We start from the raw sequence: 22,705 nt of genomic DNA on the forward strand, positions 1-22,705 counted from the left end.
TGGTGTGTGGGGGTCTTAGCATGCCCCAAGACCAGCTAGAAGGGTCCTGAGTTGATTGCACCTTTGCAAGTACCAGAACCATACTCTCCCATTTGGGAATCAAAAAAGATTCCAAATGGGCATCCCATTTTTGACATTTACTATCAAAGTAGAGTATTGTGCCTTGGTGTGTGGGGGTCTTAGCATGCCCCAAGACCAGCTAGAAGGGTCCTGAGTTGATTGCACCTTTGCAAGTACCAGAACCATACTCTCCCATTTGGGAATCAAAAAAGATTCCAAATGGGCATCCCATTTTTGACATTTACTATCAAAGTAGAGTATTGTGCCTTGGTGTGTGGGGGTCTTAGCATGCCTCAAGACCAGCTAGAAGGGTCCTGAGTTGATTGCACCTTTGCAAGTACCAGAACCATACTGTCCCATTTGGGAATCAAAAAAGATTCCCAAATGGGCATCCCATTTTTGACATTTCCTATCAAAGTACAGTCTTGTGCCGTGGTGTGTGGGGGTCTTAGCATGCCCCAAGACCAGCTAGACGGGTCCTGAGTTGATTGCACCTTTGCAAGTACCAGAACCATACTGTCCCATTTGGGAATCAAAAAAGATTCCCAAATGGGCATCCCATTTTTGACATTTCCTATCAAAGTACAGTCTTGTGCCTTGGTGTGTGGGGGTATTAGCATGCCCCAAGACCAGCTAGAGAGGTCCTGTGTTGATTGGACCTTTGCAATTATGAATAAAACATACTGTCCCATTTGGGAATCCCTATTGGATTTGAATGGTGACATTGGGGTCTCTTTCTGACACTTGGGACTCGCAGGGGGGCGTACATATGGGACTCTTTTGACATTGGGGAATCCCCATTGGGGACTCTTTTGACATTTGGGAATCTTTCACAAATTGGACATTTTTGACATTTCCTATCAAAGTAGAGTATTGTGCCTTGGTGTGTGGGGGTCTTAGCATGCCCCAAGACCAGCTAGATGGGTCCTGAGTTGATTGCACCTTTGCAAGTACCAGAACCATACTGTCCCATTTGGGAATCAAAAAAGATTCCCAAATGGGCATCCAATTTTTGACATTTCCTATCAAAGTACAGTCTTGTGCCTTGGTGTGTGGGGGTCTTAGCATGCCCCAAGACCAGCTAGACGGGTCCTGAGTTGATTGCACCTTTGCAAGTACCAGAACCATACTGTCCCATTTGGGAATCAAAAAAGATTCCCAAATGGGCATCCCATTTTTGACATTTACTATCAAAGTAGAGTATTGTGCCTTGGTGTGTGGGGGTCTTAGCATGCCCCAAGACCAGCTAGAAGGGTCCTGAGTTGATTGCACCTTTGCAAGTACCAGAACCATACTGTCCCATTTGGGAATCAAAAAAGATTCCCAAATGGGCATCCCATTTTTGCAATTGCCTATCAAAGTACAGTCTTGTGCCTTGGTGTGTGGGGGTCTTAGCATGCCCCAAGACCAGCTAGAGGGGTCCTGAGTTGATTGCACCTTTGCAAGTACCAGAACCATACTGTCCCATTTGGGAATCAAGAAAGAGTCCCAAATGGGCATCCCATTTTTGACATTTCCTATCAAAGTACAGTCTTGTGCCTTGGTGTGTGGGGGTATTAGCATGCCCCAAGACCAGCTAGAGAGGTCCTGTGTTGATTGGACCTTTGCAATTATGAATAAAACATACTGTACATTTGGGAATCCCTATTGGATTTGAATGGTGACATTGGGGTCTCTTTCTGATACTTGGGACTCGCAGGGGGGCGTACATATGGGACTCTTTTGACATTGGGGAATCCCCATTGGGGACTCTTTTGACATTTGGGAATCTTTCACAAATGTGACATTTTTGACATTTCCTATCAAAGTAGAGTATTGTGCCTTGGTGTGTGGGGGTCTTAGCATGCCCCAAGACCAGCTAGATGGGTCCTGAGTTGATTGCACCTTTGCAAGTACCAGAACCATACTGTCCCATTTGGGAATCAAAAAAGATTCCCAAATGGGCATCCCATTTTTGACATTTACTATCAAAGTAGAGTATTGTGCCTTGGTGTGTGGGGGTCTTAGCATGCCCCAAGACCAGCTAGAAGGGTCCTGAGTTGATTGCACCTTTGCGAGTACCAGAACCATACTCTCCCATTTGGGAATCAAGAAAGATTCCCAAATGGGCATCCCATTTTTGACATTTACTATCAAAGTAGAGTATTGTGCCTTGGTGTGTGGGGGTCTTAGCATGCCTCAAGACCAGCTAGAAGGGTCCTGAGTTGATTGCACCTTTGCAAGTACCAGAACCATACTGTCCCATTTGGGAATCAAAAAAGATTCCCAAATGGGCATCCCATTTTTGACATTTACTATCAAAGTAGAGTATTGTGCCTTGGTGTGTGGGGGTCTTAGCATGCCCCAAGACCAGCTAGAAGGGTCCTGAGTTGATTGCACCTTTGCAAGTACCAGAACCATACTCTCCCATTTGGGAATCAAAAAAGATTCCAAATGGGCATCCCATTTTTGACATTTACTATCAAAGTAGAGTATTGTGCCTTGGTGTGTGGGGGTCTTAGCATGCCTCAAGACTAGCTAGAAGGGTCCTGAGTTGATTGCACCTTTGCAAGTACCAGAACCATACTGTCCCATTTGGGAATCAAAAAAGATTCCCAAATGGGCATCCCATTTTTGACATTTCCTATCAAAGTACAGTCTTGTGCCGTGGTGTGTGGGGGTCTTAGCATGCCCCAAGACCAGCTAGACGGGTCCTGAGTTGATTGCACCTTTGCAAGTACCAGAACCATACTGTCCCATTTGGGAATCAAAAAAGATTCCCAAATGGGCATCCCATTTTTGACATTTCCTATCAAAGTACAGTCTTGTGCCTTGGTGTGTGGGGGTATTAGCATGCCCCAAGACCAGCTAGAGAGGTCCTGTGTTGATTGGACCTTTGCAATTATGAATAAAACATACTGTACATTTGGGAATCCCTATTGGATTTGAATGGTGACATTGGGGTCTCTTTCTGACACTTGGGACTCGCAGGGGGGCGTACATATGGGACTCTTTTGACATTGGGGAATCCCCATTGGGGACTCTTTTGACATTTGGGAATCTTTCACAAATTGGACATTTTTGACATTTCCTATCAAAGTAGAGTATTGTGCCTTGGTGTGTGGGGGTCTTAGCATGCCCCAAGACCAGCTAGATGGGTCCTGAGTTGATTGCACCTTTGCAAGTACCAGAACCATACTGTCCCATTTGGGAATCAAAAAAGATTCCCAAATGGGCATCCAATTTTTGACATTTCCTATCAAAGTACAGTCTTGTGCCTTGGTGTGTGGGGGTCTTAGCATGCCCCAAGACCAGCTAGATGGGTCCTGAGTTGATTGCACCTTTGCAAGTACCAGAACCATACTGTCCCATTTGGGAATCAAAAAAGATTCCCAAATGGGCATCCCATTTTTGACATTTCCTATCAAAGTACAGTCTTGTGCCGTGGTGTGTGGGGGTCTTAGCATGCCCCAAGACCAGCTAGATGGGTCCTGAGTTGATTGCACCTTTGCAAGTACCAGAACCATACTGTCCCATTTGGGAATCAAAAAAGATTCCCAAATGGGCATCCCATTTTTGACATTTCCTATCAAAGTACAGTCTTGTGCCTTGGTGTGTGGGGGTATTAGCATGCCCCAAGACCAGCTAGAGAGGTCCTGTGTTGATTGGACCTTTGCAATTATGAATAAAACATACTGTACATTTGGGAATCCCTATTGGATTTGAATGGTGACATTGGGGTCTCTTTCTGACACTTGGGACTCGCAGGGGGGCGTACATATGGGACTCTTTTGACATTGGGGAATCCCCATTGGGGACTCTTTTGACATTTGGGAATCTTTCACAAATGTGACATTTTTGACATTTCCTATCAAAGTAGAGTATTGTGCCTTGGTGTGTGGGGGTCTTAGCATGTCCCAAGACCAGCTAGATGGGTCCTGAGTTGATTGCACCTTTGCAAGTACCAGAACCATACTGTCCCATTTGGGAATCAAAAAAGATTCCCAAATGGGCATCCAATTTTTGACATTTCCTATCAAAGTACAGTCTTGTGCCTTGGTGTGTGGGGGTCTTAGCATGCCCCAAGACCAGCTAGAAGGGTCCTGAGTTGATTGCACCTTTGCAAGTACCAGAACCATACTGTCCCATTTGGGAATCAAAAAAGATTCCCAAATGGGCATCCCATTTTTGACATTTACTATCAAAGTAGAGTATTGTGCCTTGGTGTGTGGGGGTCTTAGCATGCCCCAAGACCAGCTAGAAGGGTCCTGAGTTGATTGCACCTTTGCAAGTACCAGAACCATACTCTCCCATTTGGGAATCAAAAAAGATTCCAAATGGGCATCCCATTTTTGACATTTACTATCAAAGTAGAGTATTGTGCCTTGGTGTGTGGGGGTCTTAGCATGCCTCAAGACCAGCTAGAAGGGTCCTGAGTTGACTGCACCTTTGCAAGTACCAGAACCATACTGTCCCATTTGGGAATCAAAAAAGATTCCAAATGGGCATCCCATTTTTGACATTTACTATCAAAGTAGAGTATTGTGCCTTGGTGTGTGGGGGTCTTAGCATGCCTCAAGACCAGCTAGAAGGGTCCTGAGTTGATTGCACCTTTGCAAGTACCAGAACCATACTGTCCCATTTGGGAATCAAAAAAGATTCCCAAATGGGCATCCCATTTTTGACATTTCCTATCAAAGTACAGTCTTGTGCCGTGGTGTGTGGGGGTCTTAGCATGCCCCAAGACCAGCTAGACGGGTCCTGAGTTGATTGCACCTTTGCAAGTACCAGAACCATACTGTCCCATTTGGGAATCAAAAAAGATTCCCAAATGGGCATCCCATTTTTGACATTTCCTATCAAAGTACAGTCTTGTGCCTTGGTGTGTGGGGGTATTAGCATGCCCCAAGACCAGCTAGAGAGGTCCTGTGTTGATTGGACCTTTGCAATTATGAATAAAACATACTGTCCCATTTGGGAATCCCTATTGGATTTGAATGGTGACATTGGGGTCTCTTTCTGACACTTGGGACTCGCAGGGGGGCGTACATATGGGACTCTTTTGACATTGGGGAATCCCCATTGGGGACTCTTTTGACATTTGGGAATCTTTCACAAATTGGACATTTTTGACATTTCCTATCAAAGTAGAGTATTGTGCCTTGGTGTGTGGGGGTCTTAGCATGCCCCAAGACCAGCTAGATGGGTCCTGAGTTGATTGCACCTTTGCAAGTACCAGAACCATACTGTCCCATTTGGGAATCAAAAAAGATTCCCAAATGGGCATCCAATTTTTGACATTTCCTATCAAAGTACAGTCTTGTGCCTTGGTGTGTGGGGGTCTTAGCATGCCCCAAGACCAGCTAGACGGGTCCTGAGTTGATTGCACCTTTGCAAGTACCAGAACCATACTGTCCCATTTGGGAATCAAAAAAGATTCCCAAATGGGCATCCCATTTTTGACATTTACTATCAAAGTAGAGTATTGTGCCTTGGTGTGTGGGGGTCTTAGCATGCCCCAAGACCAGCTAGAAGGGTCCTGAGTTGATTGCACCTTTGCAAGTACCAGAACCATACTGTCCCATTTGGGAATCAAAAAAGATTCCCAAATGGGCATCCCATTTTTGCAATTGCCTATCAAAGTACAGTCTTGTGCCTTGGTGTGTGGGGGTCTTAGCATGCCCCAAGACCAGCTAGAGGGGTCCTGAGTTGATTGCACCTTTGCAAGTACCAGAACCATACTGTCCCATTTGGGAATCAAGAAAGAGTCCCAAATGGGCATCCCATTTTTGACATTTCCTATCAAAGTACAGTCTTGTCCCTTGGTGTGTAGGGGTATTAGCATGCCCCAAGACCAGCCAGAGAGGTCCTGTGTTGATTGGACCTTTGCAAGTACCAGAACCATACTGTACATTTGGGAATCTTTCTTGATTCCCATATGGACGTCCCCAATTGGACACTTACCATCAAAGTAGAGTCTTGCTTATCAGGGTGTGGGGGGTTTAGCATGCCCCAAGACCAGCTAGAGGGGTCCTGTGTTGATTTGACATTTGCAAGTACCAGAACCACACTGCCCATTTGGGAATCAAGAAAGATTCCCAAATGGGCATCCCATTTTTGACATTTCCTATCAAAGTACAGTCTTGTGCCTTGGTGTGTGGGGGTATTAGCATGCCCCAAGACCAGCTAGAGAGGTCCTGTGTTGATTGGACCTTTGCAATTATGAATAAAACATACTGTACATTTGGGAATCCCTATTGGATTTGAATGGTGACATTGGGGTCTCTTTCTGACACTTGGGACTCGCAGGGGGGCGTACATATGGGACTCTTTTGACATTGGGGAATCCCCATTGGGGACTCTTTTGACATTTGGGAATCTTTCACAAATTGGACATTTTTGACATTTCCTATCAAAGTAGAGTATTGTGCCTTGGTGTGTGGGGGTCTTAGCATGCCCCAAGACCAGCTAGATGGGTCCTGAGTTGATTGCACCTTTGCAAGTACCAGAACCATACTGTCCCATTTGGGAATCAAAAAAGATTCCCAAATGGGCATCCAATTTTTGACATTTCCTATCAAAGTACAGTCTTGTGCCTTGGTGTGTGGGGGTCTTAGCATGCCCCAAGACCAGCTAGACGGGTCCTGAGTTGATTGCACCTTTGCAAGTACCAGAACCATACTGTCCCATTTGGGAATCAAAAAAGATTCCCAAATGGGCATCCCATTTTTGACATTTACTATCAAAGTAGAGTATTGTGCCTTGGTGTGTGGGGGTCTTAGCATGCCCCAAGACCAGCTAGAAGGGTCCTGAGTTGATTGCACCTTTGCAAGTACCAGAACCATACTCTCCCATTTGGGAATCAAAAAAGATTCCAAATGGGCATCCCATTTTTGACATTTACTATCAAAGTAGAGTATTGTGCCTTGGTGTGTGGGGGTCTTAGCATGCCTCAAGACCAGCTAGAAGGGTCCTGAGTTGATTGCACCTTTGCAAGTACCAGAACCATACTGTCCCATTTGGGAATCAAAAAAGATTCCAAATGGGCATCCCATTTTTGACATTTACTATCAAAGTAGAGTATTGTGCCTTGGTGTGTGGGGGTCTTAGCATGCCTCAAGACCAGCTAGAAGGGTCCTGAGTTGATTGCACCTTTGCAAGTACCAGAACCATACTGTCCCATTTGGGAATCAAAAAAGATTCCCAAATGGGCATCCCATTTTTGACATTTCCTATCAAAGTACAGTCTTGTGCCGTGGTGTGTGGGGGTCTTAGCATGCCCCAAGACCAGCTAGACGGGTCCTGAGTTGATTGCACCTTTGCAAGTACCAGAACCATACTGTCCCATTTGGGAATCAAAAAAGATTCCCAAATGGGCATCCCATTTTTGACATTTCCTATCAAAGTACAGTCTTGTGCCTTGGTGTGTGGGGGTATTAGCATGCCCCAAGACCAGCTAGAGAGGTCCTGTGTTGATTGGACCTTTGCAATTATGAATAAAACATACTGTCCCATTTGGGAATCCCTATTGGATTTGAATGGTGACATTGGGGTCTCTTTCTGACACTTGGGACTCGCAGGGGGGCGTACATATGGGACTCTTTTGACATTGGGGAATCCCCATTGGGGACTCTTTTGACATTTGGGAATCTTTCACAAATTGGACATTTTTGACATTTCCTATCAAAGTAGAGTATTGTGCCTTGGTGTGTGGGGGTCTTAGCATGCCCCAAGACCAGCTAGATGGGTCCTGAGTTGATTGCACCTTTGCAAGTACCAGAACCATACTGTCCCATTTGGGAATCAAAAAAGATTCCCAAATGGGCATCCAATTTTTGACATTTCCTATCAAAGTACAGTCTTGTGCCTTGGTGTGTGGGGGTCTTAGCATGCCCCAAGACCAGCTAGACGGGTCCTGAGTTGATTGCACCTTTGCAAGTACCAGAACCATACTGTCCCATTTGGGAATCAAAAAAGATTCCCAAATGGGCATCCCATTTTTGACATTTACTATCAAAGTAGAGTATTGTGCCTTGGTGTGTGGGGGTCTTAGCATGCCCCAAGACCAGCTAGAAGGGTCCTGAGTTGATTGCACCTTTGCAAGTACCAGAACCATACTGTCCCATTTGGGAATCAAAAAAGATTCCCAAATGGGCATCCCATTTTTGCAATTGCCTATCAAAGTACAGTCTTGTGCCTTGGTGTGTGGGGGTCTTAGCATGCCCCAAGACCAGCTAGAGGGGTCCTGAGTTGATTGCACCTTTGCAAGTACCAGAACCATACTGTCCCATTTGGGAATCAAGAAAGAGTCCCAAATGGGCATCCCATTTTTGACATTTCCTATCAAAGTACAGTCTTGTCCCTTGGTGTGTAGGGGTATTAGCATGCCCCAAGACCAGCCAGAGAGGTCCTGTGTTGATTGGACCTTTGCAAGTACCAGAACCATACTGTACATTTGGGAATCTTTCTTGATTCCCATATGGACGTCCCCAATTGGACACTTACCATCAAAGTAGAGTCTTGCTTATCAGGGTGTGGGGGGTTTAGCATGCCCCAAGACCAGCTAGAGGGGTCCTGTGTTGATTTGACATTTGCAAGTACCAGAACCACACTGCCCATTTGGGAATCAAGAAAGATTCCCAAATGGGCATCCCATTTTTGACATTTCCTATCAAAGTACAGTCTTGTGCCTTGGTGTGTGGGGGTATTAGCATGCCCCAAGACCAGCTAGAGAGGTCCTGTGTTGATTGGACCTTTGCAATTATGAATAAAACATACTGTACATTTGGGAATCCCTATTGGATTTGAATGGTGACATTGGGGTCTCTTTCTGACACTTGGGACTCGCAGGGGGGCGTACATATGGGACTCTTTTGACATTGGGGAATCCCCATTGGGGACTCTTTTGACATTTGGGAATCTTTCACAAATTGGACATTTTTGACATTTCCTATCAAAGTAGAGTATTGTGCCTTGGTGTGTGGGGGTCTTAGCATGCCCCAAGACCAGCTAGATGGGTCCTGAGTTGATTGCACCTTTGCAAGTACCAGAACCATACTGTCCCATTTGGGAATCAAAAAAGATTCCCAAATGGGCATCCAATTTTTGACATTTCCTATCAAAGTACAGTCTTGTGCCTTGGTGTGTGGGGGTCTTAGCATGCCCCAAGACCAGCTAGACGGGTCCTGAGTTGATTGCACCTTTGCAAGTACCAGAACCATACTGTCCCATTTGGGAATCAAAAAAGATTCCCAAATGGGCATCCCATTTTTGACATTTACTATCAAAGTAGAGTATTGTGCCTTGGTCTGTGGGGGTCTTAGCATGCCCCAAGACCAGCTAGAAGGGTCCTGAGTTGATTGCACCTTTGCAAGTACCAGAACCATACTGTCCCATTTGGGAATCAAAAAAGATTCCCAAATGGGCATCCCATTTTTGCAATTGCCTATCAAAGTACAGTCTTGTGCCTTGGTGTGTGGGGGTCTTAGCATGCCCCAAGACCAGCTAGAGGGGTCCTGAGTTGATTGTACCTTTGCAAGTACCAGAACCATACTGTCCCATTTGGGAATCAAGAAAGAGTCCCAAATGGGCATCCCATTTTTGACATTTCCTATCAAAGTACAGTCTTGTCCCTTGGTGTGTGGGGGTATTAGCATGCCCCAAGACCAGCCAGAGAGGTCCTGTGTTGATTGGACCTTTGCAAGTACCAGAACCATACTGTACATTTGGGAATCTTTCTTGATTCCCATATGGACGTCCCCAATTGGAGACTTACCATCAAAGTAGAGTCTTGCTTATCAGGGTGTGGGGGGTTTAGCATGCCCCAAGACCAGCTAGAGGGGTCCTGTGTTGAGTTGACATTTGCAAGTACCAGAACCACACTGCCCATTTGGGAATCAAGAAAGATTCCCAAATGGGCATCCCACATCAAAATTGTCAGTGTTCCCGTGCAGGCATGCTAGCTCCTAGCGGGTCCGATCAAAGACCGTCCTGCTCCCTTTGAGTGTGGTAACAACATATTAAAAAATCAGCATGATTGCATGTTCAGAAAAAAAGTTGCTTCAATCTGATCAAGCTGTACAGATGGTCTCAGGGGCTATGATCCTGACACCATATAAACTTTGGTTTCTCCAACAAGGCCTTTTTTTTTTCTGAAGGACTTGGGCAGTTTATTCTTTCACATTATGATAGTAGACACTGTCCCTGTTATGCGTGTGAAATATGTGGTTCCTAGTGTAATATTAAGGGTAATTTATCCATGAAAGATTCCCAAATGTACACCACTGACATTTGGGAATCCTTGACTAAAATTCAAACTTTGGAACTCATTTTGAAGGTCTTGCCATTGACCAATGTGCACAAAAATCTGACCACACGTTGTTTGTAATGTCCACTTTAACCTAGAAGTGGTTGCAAGTTTCTAGCTTTAGTGAAAGTGTCATTTACCCCTGAAAGATTCCCAAATGTACACCACTGACATTTGGGAATCCTGTTCGAAAATTCAAACTTTGGAACTCATTTTGAAGGTCTTAACATTGACCAATGTGCACAAAAATCGGATCACACGTTGTTTGTAATGTCCACTTTAACATACAAGTGGTTGCAAGTGTCTTGCTTTAGTAAAAGGGTCATGAAGCCATGAATATGTTCAGAAACATGAAAAGGTCACCAACTGTCATTCCCTCCGCCCACCGGGGAATTGTTTGACACTTGGGACTCGCCGGGGGTGCGTACATTGGGGTCTCTTTCTGACACTTGGGACTCGCAGGGGGGCGTACATATGGGACTCTTTTGACATTGGGGAATCCCCATTGGGGACTCTTTTGACATTTGGGAATCTTTCACAAATTGGACATTTTTGACATTTCCTATCAAAGTAGAGTATTGTGCCTTGGTGTTTGGGGGTCTTAGCATGCCCCAAGACCAGCTAGATGGGTCCTGAGTTGATTGCACCTTTGCAAGTACCAGAACCATACTGTCCCATTTGGGAATCAAAAAAGATTCCCAAATGGGCATCCCATTTTTGACATTTACTATCAAAGTAGAGTATTGTGCCTTGGTGTGTGGGGGTCTTAGCATGTCTCAAGACCAGCTAGAAGGGTCCTGAGTTGATTGCACCTTTGCAAGTACCAGAACCATACTGTCCCATTTGGGAATCAAAAAAGATTCCCAAATGGGCATCCCATTTTTGACATTTCCTATCAAAGTACAGTCTTGTCCCTTGGTGTGTGGGGGTATTAGCATGCCCCAAGACCAGCTAGAGAGGTCCTGTGTTGATTGGACCTTTGCAAGTACCAGAACCATACTGTACATTTGGGAATCTTTCTTGATTCCCATATGGACGTCCCCAATTGGACACTTACCATCAAAGTAGAGTCTTGCTTATCAGGGTGTGGGGGGTTTAGCATGCCCCAAGACCAGCTAGAGGGGTCCTGTGTTGATTTGACATTTGCAAGTACCAGAACCACACTGCCCATTTGGGAATCAAGAAAGATTCCCAAATGGGCATCCCACATCAAAATTGTCAGTGTTCCCGTGCAGGCATGCTAGCTCCTAGCGGGTCCGATCAAAGACCGTCCTGCTCCCTTTGAGTGTGGTAACAACATATTAAAAAATCAGCATGATTGCATGTTCAGAAAAAAAGTTGCTTCAATCTGATCAAGCTGTACAGATGGTCTCAGGGGCTATGATCCTGACACCATATAAACTTTGGTTTCTCCAACAAGGCCTTTTTTTTTCTGAAGGACTTGGGCAGTTTATTCTTTCACATTATGATAGTAGACACTGTCCCTGTTATGCGTGTGAAATATGTGGTTCCTAGTGTAATATTAAGGGTAATTTATCCATGAAAGATTCCCAAATGTACACCACTGACATTTGGGAATCCTTGACTAAAATTCAAACTTTGGAACTCATTTTGAAGGTCTTGCCATTGACCAATGTGCACAAAAATCGGATCACACGTTGTTTGTAATGTCCACTTTAACATACAAGTGGTTGCAAGTGTTTAGCTCTAGTAAAAGGGTCATGAAGCCATGAATATGTTCAGAAACATGAAAAGGTCACCAACTGTCATTCCCTCCGCCCACCGGGGAATCGTTTGACACTTGGGACTCGCCGGGGGTGTGTACATTGGGGTCTCTTTCTGACACTTGGGACTTGCCGGGGGGGCGTACATATGGGACTCTTTTGACATTGGGGAATCCCCATTGGGGACTCTTTTGACATTTGGGAATCTTTCACAAATTGCACATTTTTGACATTTCCTATCAAAGTAGAGTATTGTGCCTTGGTGTGTGGGGGTCTTAGCATGCCCCAAGACCAGCTAGATGGGTCCTGAGTTGATTGCACCTTTGCAAGTACCAGAACCATACTGTCCCATTTGGGAATCAAAAAAGATTCCCAAATGGGCATCCCATTTTTGACATTTCCTATCAAAGTACAGTCTTGTGCCTTGGTGTGTGGGGGTCTTAGCATGCCCCAAGACCAGCTAGAGGGGTCCTGAGTTGATTGCACCTTTGCAAGTACCAGAACCATACTGTCCCATTTGGGAATCAAAAAAGATTCCCAAATGGGCATCCCATTTTTGATATTTCCTATCAAAGTACAGTCTTGTGCCTTGGTGTGTGGGGGTCTTAGCATGCCCCAAGACCAGCTAGACGGGTCCTGAGTTGATTGCACCTTTGCAAGTACCAGAACCATACTGTCCCATTTGGGAATCAAGAAAGATTCCCAAATGGGCATCCCATTTTTGACACTTCCTATCAAAGTACAGTATTGTCCCTTGGTGTGCGGGGGTATTAGCATGCCCCAAGACCAGCTAGAGAGGTCCTGTGTTGATTGGACCTTTGGAATTATGAAAAAACCATACTGTACATTTGGGAATCCCTATTGGATTTGAATGGCCGTTGTACCCTGACCTGTGGCGGCTGTACACGGCTGTTTCTCCGAAATGGATGGGGCTAGAAGGCTGACACTCGGTGGTCTTAGAGTACCCAGGGGTGCAATGAACATACTCTGAGATCAGCCTCCTACTCCCAACCAATCATGAGATACAGCCGCGTACAGCCCCCACAGGTCGGTGTACAACAGCAATAGGTTTACATGGTGAGTGTAGGGGTCAATATCTCCAAAGTGACAGGGGCTAGGTGGCTGATATGGCAGTATGTTCATACCTCCATGGTACTCTTTTAGTGTGCTGTGTTTCGAGGCAATCCGAGCAATTCGAATTTTTGACCAAAATCTCAAAATCGACGTCCAGCAGCCGAGAAGGTAAAATTCAACTTCCTCCAATCCTTACGGGATTCGGAGGGCTTGTCCCTTATGGTAAGAGGATGCTGAGGTTATATTATGAGCCTCCTTCCCCAAGCCACTTTGGAGATATTGACCTGAGACAGGCGTGTACAGCCGCCATAGGTCGGTGTACAACCGCAATAGGTTTACATGATAAAATTAATGAAACGTAGTAGAGCTTCACGGATGGTTTCATTTGAAAGCTAGCCTAGGAATTAGTGGGGGTAGGTGGTGGTTCTGAGTAGCTACCAACTTCTACACTGGAGATATAGCCTATCTGGTAAACGGTTATAACATTGGTTATAACCGTTTTCCAGAAAATGGGCAAAATTAACGGAACGTCGTAGAGCTTCACGGATGGTTTCATTTGAAAGCTAGCCTAGGAATTTGTGGGGGTAGGTGGTGGTTGGGAGACCTTGCACTTTGGAGATATTGACCCGTACACTCACCATGCAAACCTATTGCTGTTGTACACCGACCTGTGGCGGCTGTACGCGGCTGTTTCTCATGATTGGTTGAGAGTAGGAGGCTGATCTCAGAGTATGTTCATGGCACCCTTTGGTACTTGAGGACCCCCGCTATACAGCCTCCTAGCCCCCACCGTTTTGGAGAAATGTAATTTTAATTTTAACATGTAAACCTATGGCGGTTGTACACCGACCTATGGCGGCTGTACACGCCTGTTTCTCCAAACTGGTGCGGGATAGGAGGCTATCGCTCGGTGGTGTTAAAGTACCAAGTGTTGACACTAACATACTGGAATATCAGCCTCCTAGCTCTCCGTTAGGTGTGGAAATAAAGGAATGTACAGCCGCCATATAAACCTATTGGCACTGTACGCCTTTCCCGTACGGCCTACAAACATCCCACAGATATGAATCAAAACTTAGATTGCTCTAGAATGTCCAAGGATCAACATATTTCAGCGTCAGCCTCCAAGATTAAGCGGTTTTCATTTTGGATCAAAATGATCAATTCTTGCACAGAAGGGTGTTGTACTCTAAGAGCCTGACAGTGTTCTGGGTCAAATTTGGAGATATGTGAGGATTTTTTTTTTCTAGAGGGGTTAGCTGAAATTTCTCTGCACAGTCTCGAAGGACACTCACTCATGACCCACTGACCCGATTTTGAGGCCTCTAGTGCTTTCGGAACCCCCTCTGTACAGTAAAACAATGTGCGTGTACAGGCGCCATAGGAATTCGGCGGCTGTACACATTCTCCCTAAGTCGCTTCCCGTAACCCGACCGAAGGTAGCAGAGACAAAAGCTCTGCACATTCTGCAATGGCAGTGCATGCTGAGTTACTGACCCGAGTACTCTGTCTGTACTGTGCATGTAAAGGTCCTCAGGGAGCTGTGACCTTTGTTTCAAAAGGTCATGTGTACAACGGCAACAGTTTCAGTGGTGATTTCCCCCATTCATTCCTGTGGCGGTTGTACACGCCACATTTCTCCAAAGTGGTGGGGGCTAGGAGGCTGATACTGTAGTATGTTCATGCCACCAAAGGGTAGTCTAAGACCACCAAGTGGCATCCTTCTAGGCCAAACCACTTTGGAGAAACAAGCGCGTGAGTGTGACCCTAATCCTACCCTAATGGTCAATATCTCCAAAGATTCTTGGTCTAGGAGGCTGATATGGCAGTATGTTCATGTCTCCATGGTGTACTGTTACTGTGCATAGGTTTCGAGCCAATCCGAGCAATTTTAATTTTAACATGTAAACCTATTGCTGTTGTACACGAACCTGTGGCGGCTGTACACGCCTGTGTACTGTAGCGTATTAAAACAAATTGAGCGGTCCGATCGGTCCGAAACCCGTACGGCCCTTTGTCCTCGAGGTGCCGATCACGCACGCCGGATTTTGTCCGGCGTGCTGACCGGAGGTCAGCCCGATCGGTGGGGGTCAAACTCAAAACCGGGGCGCCGGCGCCAACGATTCCCAAATGTCAAAAGATTCCTATCTGGCAGGACCCCTCCGAGCCCCGAATGTCAGAGAGATTCCCATCTTGACGTTCAATAGGAGCGAGGGCGCACCCATGATTTCCAAACGGCCAATTTTGAGTCCGAAGTATCAGGGGTCCGAAGTGGGGATTCCCAAATGCCGGCCCCATTGACACTGGGAAATCGATTCCCAAATGTCATGACTTTTCGGACTCGCTCAATGTTAAACGGCGCCCATTTGGGAATCCTTTAGCCTCGGTTCCGTTACTTTAGTTAACGTTAGTTAATGCTAACGTTACGTTCGGAGGTTTCAGATGTATTTCAATTTTAACATAATGTTGAGCATGCTCAATGTGACATTGTTCATACATTGATTACAGTCTGTAATCTTGTCTGGCGTTATTTAGCTATAGTGGGCTGATGCTTGCTGCTGCTACTAAAGCATTTGCCACATTATACATCAAATTAATCAAGCATGGTTATTGTTATTACCTGAAGGCATTATTACCATTGCAAGTAAGCATGCCATTTATATGCCATGCCTGAAAATCTAATTAATAGTGTAATTCTTCCCCATCATAGCTCATTGTACACTGATATAATCATTCTTCTTGCCTTTGCTAATACTCATCTCTTTTATCAAACTTTGTGCTAGGAAAGAAATCTGGCTGTGATTCGTCGCTAGTGCTCATCCAGGCTGTTGTCATCTCCCGCCTGGACTCCTGCAACTCCATACTTGCTGCCATCCTGCAGCGTTGGCCATCAGACTCCTGGAGAAAGCTGCTGCTGACCTGGTGTTCAACAGCCCCATGCTCTTCCACACAACTTCCCTACTCAGTTCTCAGCACTGGCTCCCTGCGCTGTCCCATCCAGTTTAGGACTGTGGTGCAAGCCTACAGGGCAAATTAACAGCTCCCTCCTACCTCCAGGCTGTGGTCAAGCTCTGCTGCCTTGAGGTGATTGGTTCCCCAGTTGCTCCAAGCCCCCTATGGCAGATTGTAACGGCCATGGCTCTTTTCTGTCCTGGCCTCACAGTGGTGGAATGAACTGTGCACTGATGTCAGAACAGAGCCAATAATACACACTGTTCATAGTGAGCCTAGTTATAATTGATTAACTTGGACTGTTTCCTCCCTCCTTGTCAGTCATTAAAATATGTTCAGTGTTTCACAATACTTATATATAACGTTTCATTATTTTGTCTCAGACCATTTCAGAAACAATAATCGGTGTCAGTATACATTTCCCTCCATGTTATTGCTTGCCCATTTTTAACCATTTAATTACCAGACTGTACAAAAGAATTGCACACCTATAGTATTTTCTATTGGTGATTTCTTTTTTTTACAAGGTATAGCCTACTTCTCCACTTTCTCATAATGTTGGTAAGAAATGGCAGTCAAACTATCCAATGATGTTCCACACTGTTTCCACCCAAATTCCCAACAAATGTGGCCACCACACTGTTCAGGACATTCACAGGTCTTGCTCTCAGGGATTGAAAGGAAGGGACATGGTTCCTCCATAATGTGCTAAGGCTCTGCTTAGATCAAAGGCTTGGTCATCAGAAAATATCACAAAGACAGTGATCACAAAACGACAATTAAAAACATGTCACCAACTGACCAACTTGACATGCAAGAAAACTGTCCTGCTCCCAGTCCTGTGTCTACAACAGCATATGCCTTAACTCTAGTCAAATTTCTAGTATGTGTGAACCATATACAGGGCAGTAAACAGATCTTGAGTCATACAAACTGGAGGATGCTTGACTCATACAAACTACTTTAACCCTCTTAGCGGCAAAGTCACATTTCTGCGACAAGCTGCGTTACTGAGTAAAACAGTGATTTTATGATATTTACACGCTGAAACCTCGATTTTCCCGCCACCACTGGATGGCAGACATGTATAACTTTGCTCTCAATTCAATATGACACCATCTTCCAATGCAATATATTTGAGAAAATCTCATTACGAGTTCCCTATTTTATACACGGGGCGCGCCAGTGCTCCTAAATACCATATGTTCTTTAGAACGGCATATTTCTGAAATAGTTTGACCTAGAGACAAGCATTTTTTTTACCTGTAAAAGTAGACAAATTGCGCTGTCTGGCAAGCTTCGGTTTATCTATTTGTATAGCCGACTTCCGTATTTACGTCCAACCACAAAGTTGTAAACTATGGGGATAGGTTGCTTTGCCTGGTGCAGTAGCCTACTTTGTCTATCCCTGTGGATGGGGATATACAACTCCTCGAAAATACCAGGATGGAGAGTTCGATTGCAAGGTAACCTACCGTCTAAAGTTGAGTTTTTGCGTCGTGTTTGTATAAATAACACATCCCACGTACAACAGAATTATCTCGACAAATCTAGCGACTTTTCCTGGTAATTTGGGAATGAGTGAGATGACAAAGCCCTGCGCATTCCCTGGTTCACGTTACAACCGATTTCACCAGAACTGAGGGTAATGGCGCGTTCCAGGCAACCCGTAACTCGTGTTTTCCGACCTCCTACATGTGAAAATGCTCTGGAATGGCAGTCAAACCCGTAACTTCCCACCCGGCAACTGGGAGTACATCGATCTGTACGAGTTCACGGGTGGGAAGTTACGGGTTTGACTGCCATTCCAGAGCATTTTCACGTGTAGGAGGTCGGAAAAACACGAGTTACGGGTTGCCTGGAACGCGGCATAAGTCTCATCCTCTCCATGACACTCGGCCAGTCTGACTAGATAGCGTCATATTTCAAGCTCAGACACCGTGGCCGCTCTGAGGAAGAGCAGCCTGCAAATGAATCGCGTGCGCACAACTTATGACCAATCACAACAATGATTTTATACAGTTACAGTAAGCACAGTATATTTATAGATATATTTTTGTCCTCTCTCACGTTTACTTTAAAAACACACGATGACTGTTCATTCAGTTGTGGGTTGAGCAGAGCGGAGCAGAGTTATTGAGAGAGCGAGTCAGAAGAATTGAGTAGATTATTGCGTTGGAAAAACGCCAAATGGCTGCCATAAGGTTCAATTGTGAGCAAGTTTTGGATGATATTTGTCCATAGGGCTGGTAGAGAAATCAGACTGAGGATTACTGGGCACAGTTTTGGCCAACTTTTACACCTGGATTTGGCAAAGTGATCTAGGAACAGATTTGAAATCATCCTGTAATTTCTGCATTTTGTAAACAATGATGAGTAGGCCTATGTTGAGAGGGGACAGCAGCAAAACATTAATGACCCTATCATGTAGAAGAGCATTCTAATGAATACATGTTCTAATGATGATGTATATAATGGTGCGTGCTCTCCTACATGATAGGGTCATTAATGTTTTGTTCCAAAACGCTCAGGACGCATGTACAGTCAGAATGTTCCTAAGACACTTCTCTCTCGCTGAGAAAAGCGTTTTCCAGGCATGGAAACACAAGATGTGAAAAGATGAATGAAAGCATCTCTACCACGAGAATACATGTTGAGAACTCCTCTAAAAGCGCGTGCTGTTCTACATTGGAAAGACATTCATTTTGACCAAAATACCTCGGGGCGCATTGAAAGTCAAAATGTTCCTAAGACACCTCTCTATCTGAGAAAAGCATTTTCCAGGCATGGAAACACAGAATGTGAAAAGGTGAGTGAAAGCATTTCTAACACAAGAATACATGTTCTAATGATGGGTCCTATAATGGTGCGTGCTCTTCTACATGATAGGGTCATTCATTTTGTTCCAAAACGCTTAGGACGCCACAAGAATACATGTTCTAATGAATACATGTTCTAATGATGATTCCTATAATGGTGCGTGCTTTGTACATGATGGGGTCATTACTCTTGTTACAAAACGCTCAGGACGCATGGAAAGTCAAGATGCTCTCTAAGACACTTCTCTCTTTCTGAGAAAAGCATTTTCCAGGCATGGAAACCCAAAATGTGAAAAGGTCAATAAAAGCATTTCTAAAACAAGAATACATGTTATAATGATGGGTCCTATAATGGTGCGTGCTGTTCTACATGATAGGGTCATTCACTTTGTTCCAAAACGCTCAGGACGCATGTACAGTCAGAATGTTCCTAAGACACTTCTCTCTCGCTGAGAAAAGCGTTTTCCAGGCATGGAAACACAAGATGTGAAAAGGTGAATGAAAGCATCTTTACCACGAGAATACATGTTGAGGACTCCTATAATAGCGCGTGCTATTCTACATTGGAAAGACATTCATTTTGACCAAAATACCTCGGGGCGCATGGAAAGTCAAAATGTTCCTAAGACACTTCTCGCTCTCTGAGAAAAACATTTCCAGGCATGGAAACACAGAATGTGTACAGGTCAATAAAACTACCACAAGAATACATGTTCTAATGATGGGTCCTATAATGGTCCGTGCTCTTCTACATGATAGGGTCATTAATTCTGTTCCAAAACGCTCAGGACGCATGGAAAGTCAAGATGTTCTCTAAGACACTTCTCTCTCTCTGAGAAAAGCATTTTCCAGGTATGGAAACACAAAATGTGAAAAGGTCAATAAAATTACCACAAGAATACATGTTCTAATGAATACATGTTCTAATGATGATGTATATAATGGTGCGTGCTCGTGTACATGATAGGGTCATTACTCTTGTTCCAAAACGCTCAGGACGCATGGAAAGTCAAGATGCTCTCTAAGACACTTCTCTCTTTCTGAGAAAAGCATTTTCCAGGCATGGAAACACAAAATGTGAAAAGGTCAATAAAAGCATTTCTAAAACAAGAATACATGTTCTAATGATGGGTCCTATAATGGTGCGTGCTGTTCTACATGATAGGGTCATTCACTTTGTTCCAAAACGCTCAGGACGCATGTACAGTCAGAATGTTCCTAAGACACTTCTCTCTCGCTGAGAAAAGCGTTTTCCAGGCATGGAAACACAAGATGTGAAAAGGTGAATGAAAGCATCTCTACCACGAGAATACATGTTGAGGACTCTTATAATAGCGCGTGCTATTCTACATTGGAAAGACATTCATTTTGACCAAAATACCTCGGGGCGCATGGAAAGTCAAAATGTTCCTAAGACACTTCTCGCTCTCTGAGAAAAACATTTCCAGGCATGGAAACACAGAATGTGAACAGGTCAATAAAACTACCACAAGAATATATGTTGTAATGAATACATGTTCTAATGATGATTTATATAATGGTGCGTGCTCTTCTACATGATAGGGTCATTAATGTTTTGTTCCAAAACGCTCAGAACGCATGTACAATCAGAATGTTTCTAAGACACTTCTCTCTCGCTGAGAAAAGCGTTTTCCAGGCATGGAAACACAGAATGTGAAAAGGTGAATGAAAGCATTTCTAACACATGTTCTAATGATGGGTCCCTCTAATGGTGCGTGCTCGTCTACATGATAGGGTCATTAATTTTGTTCCAAAACGCTTAGGACGCTACAAGAATACATGTTCTAATGAATACATGTTCTAATGATGATTCCTATAATGGTGCGTGCTCTTCTATATGATAGGGTCTTTAATTTTGTTCCAAAACGCTTAGGACGCTACAAGAATACATGTTCTAATGAATACATGTTCTAATGATGATGTATATAATGGTGCGTGCTCTTCTACATGATAGGGTCATTAATGTTTTGTTCCAAAACGCTCAGAACGCATGTACAATCAGAATGTTTCTAAGACACTTCTCTCTCGCTGAGAAAAGCGTTTTTCAGGCATGGAAACACAGAATGTGAAAAGGTGAATGAAAGCCTTTCTAACACATGTTCTAATGATGGGTCCCTCTAATGGTGCGTGCTCGTCTACATGATAGGGTCATTAATTTTGTTCCAAAACGCTTAGGACGCTACAAGAATACATGTTCTAATGAATACATGTTCTAATGATGATTCCTATAATGGTGCGTGCTCTTCTATATGATAGGGTCTTTAATTTTGTTCCAAAACGCTTAGGACGCTACAAGAATACATGTTCTAATGAATACATGTTCTAATGATGATGTATATAATGGTGCGTGCTCTTCTACATGATAGGGTCATTAATGTTTTGTTCCAAAACGCTCAGAACGCATGTACAATCAGAATTTTTCTAAGACACTTCTCTCTCGCTGAGAAAAGCGTTTTCCAGGCATGGAAACACAGAATGTGAAAAGGTGAATGAAAGCATTTCTAACACATGTTCTAATGATGGGTCCCTCTAATGGTGCGTGCTCGTCTACATGATAGGGTAATTAATTTTGTTCCAAAACGCTTAGGACGCTCAAGAATACATGTTCTAATAAATTCATGTTCTAATGATGATTCCTATATTGGTGCGTGCTCTTCTATATGATAGGGTCATTAATTTTGTTCCAAAACGCTTAGGACGCTACAAGAATACATGTTCTAATGAATACATGTTCTAATGATGATTCCTATAATGGTGCGTGCTCTTCTTCATGATAGGGTCATTGATGTTTTGTTCCAAAACGCTCAGGACGCATGGAAAGTCAAGATGTTCTCTAAGACACTTCTCTCTCTCTGAGAAAAGCATTTTCCAGGTATGGAAACAAAATGTGAAAAGGTGAATAAAAGCATTCCTACCACAAGAATACATGTTCTAATGAATACATGTTCTAATGATGATGTATAATCATCAATGGTGCGTGCTCTTCAACATGATAGGGTCATTAATGTTTTGTTCCAAAACGCTCAGGACGCATGTACAGTCAGAATGTTCCTAAGACACTTCTCTCTTGCTGAGAAAAGCGTTTTCCAGGTATGGAAACACAAAATGTGAAAAGGTCAATAAAACTACCACAAGAATACATGTTCTAATGAATACATGTTCTAATGATGATGTATAAAATGGTGCGTGCTCTTGTACATAAGAGGGTCATTACTCTTGTTCCAAAACGCTCAGGACGCATGGAAAGTCAAGATGCTCTCTAAGACACTTCTCTCTTTCTGAGAAAAGCATTTTCCAGGCATGGAAACACAAAATGTGAAAAGGTCAATAAAAGCATTTCTAAAACAAAAATACATGTTCTAATGATGGTTCCTATAATGGTGCGTGCTCTTCTACATGATAGGGTCATTGATGTTTTGTTCCAAAACGCTCAGGACGCATGTACAGTCAAAATGTTCCTAAGACACTTCTCTCTCGCTGAGAAAAGCGTTTTCCAGGTATGGAAACACAAAATGTGAAAAGGTCAATAAAACTACCACAAGAATACATGTTCTAATGAATACATGTTCTAATGATGATGTATATAATGGTGCGTGCTCTTCTACATGATAGGGTCATTAATGTTTTGTTCCAAAACGCTCAGAACGCATGTACAATCAGAATGTTTCTAAGACACTTCTCTCTCGCTGAGAAAATCGTTTTCCAGGCATGGAAACACAGAATGTGAAAAGTTGAATGAAATTCTTTCTAACACATGTTCTAATGATGGG

The sequence above is a fragment of the Borostomias antarcticus genome (assembly GCF_949987555.1).
Source record: "Borostomias antarcticus genome assembly, chromosome: 30".
NCBI lineage: Eukaryota > Metazoa > Chordata > Actinopteri > Stomiiformes > Stomiidae > Borostomias > Borostomias antarcticus.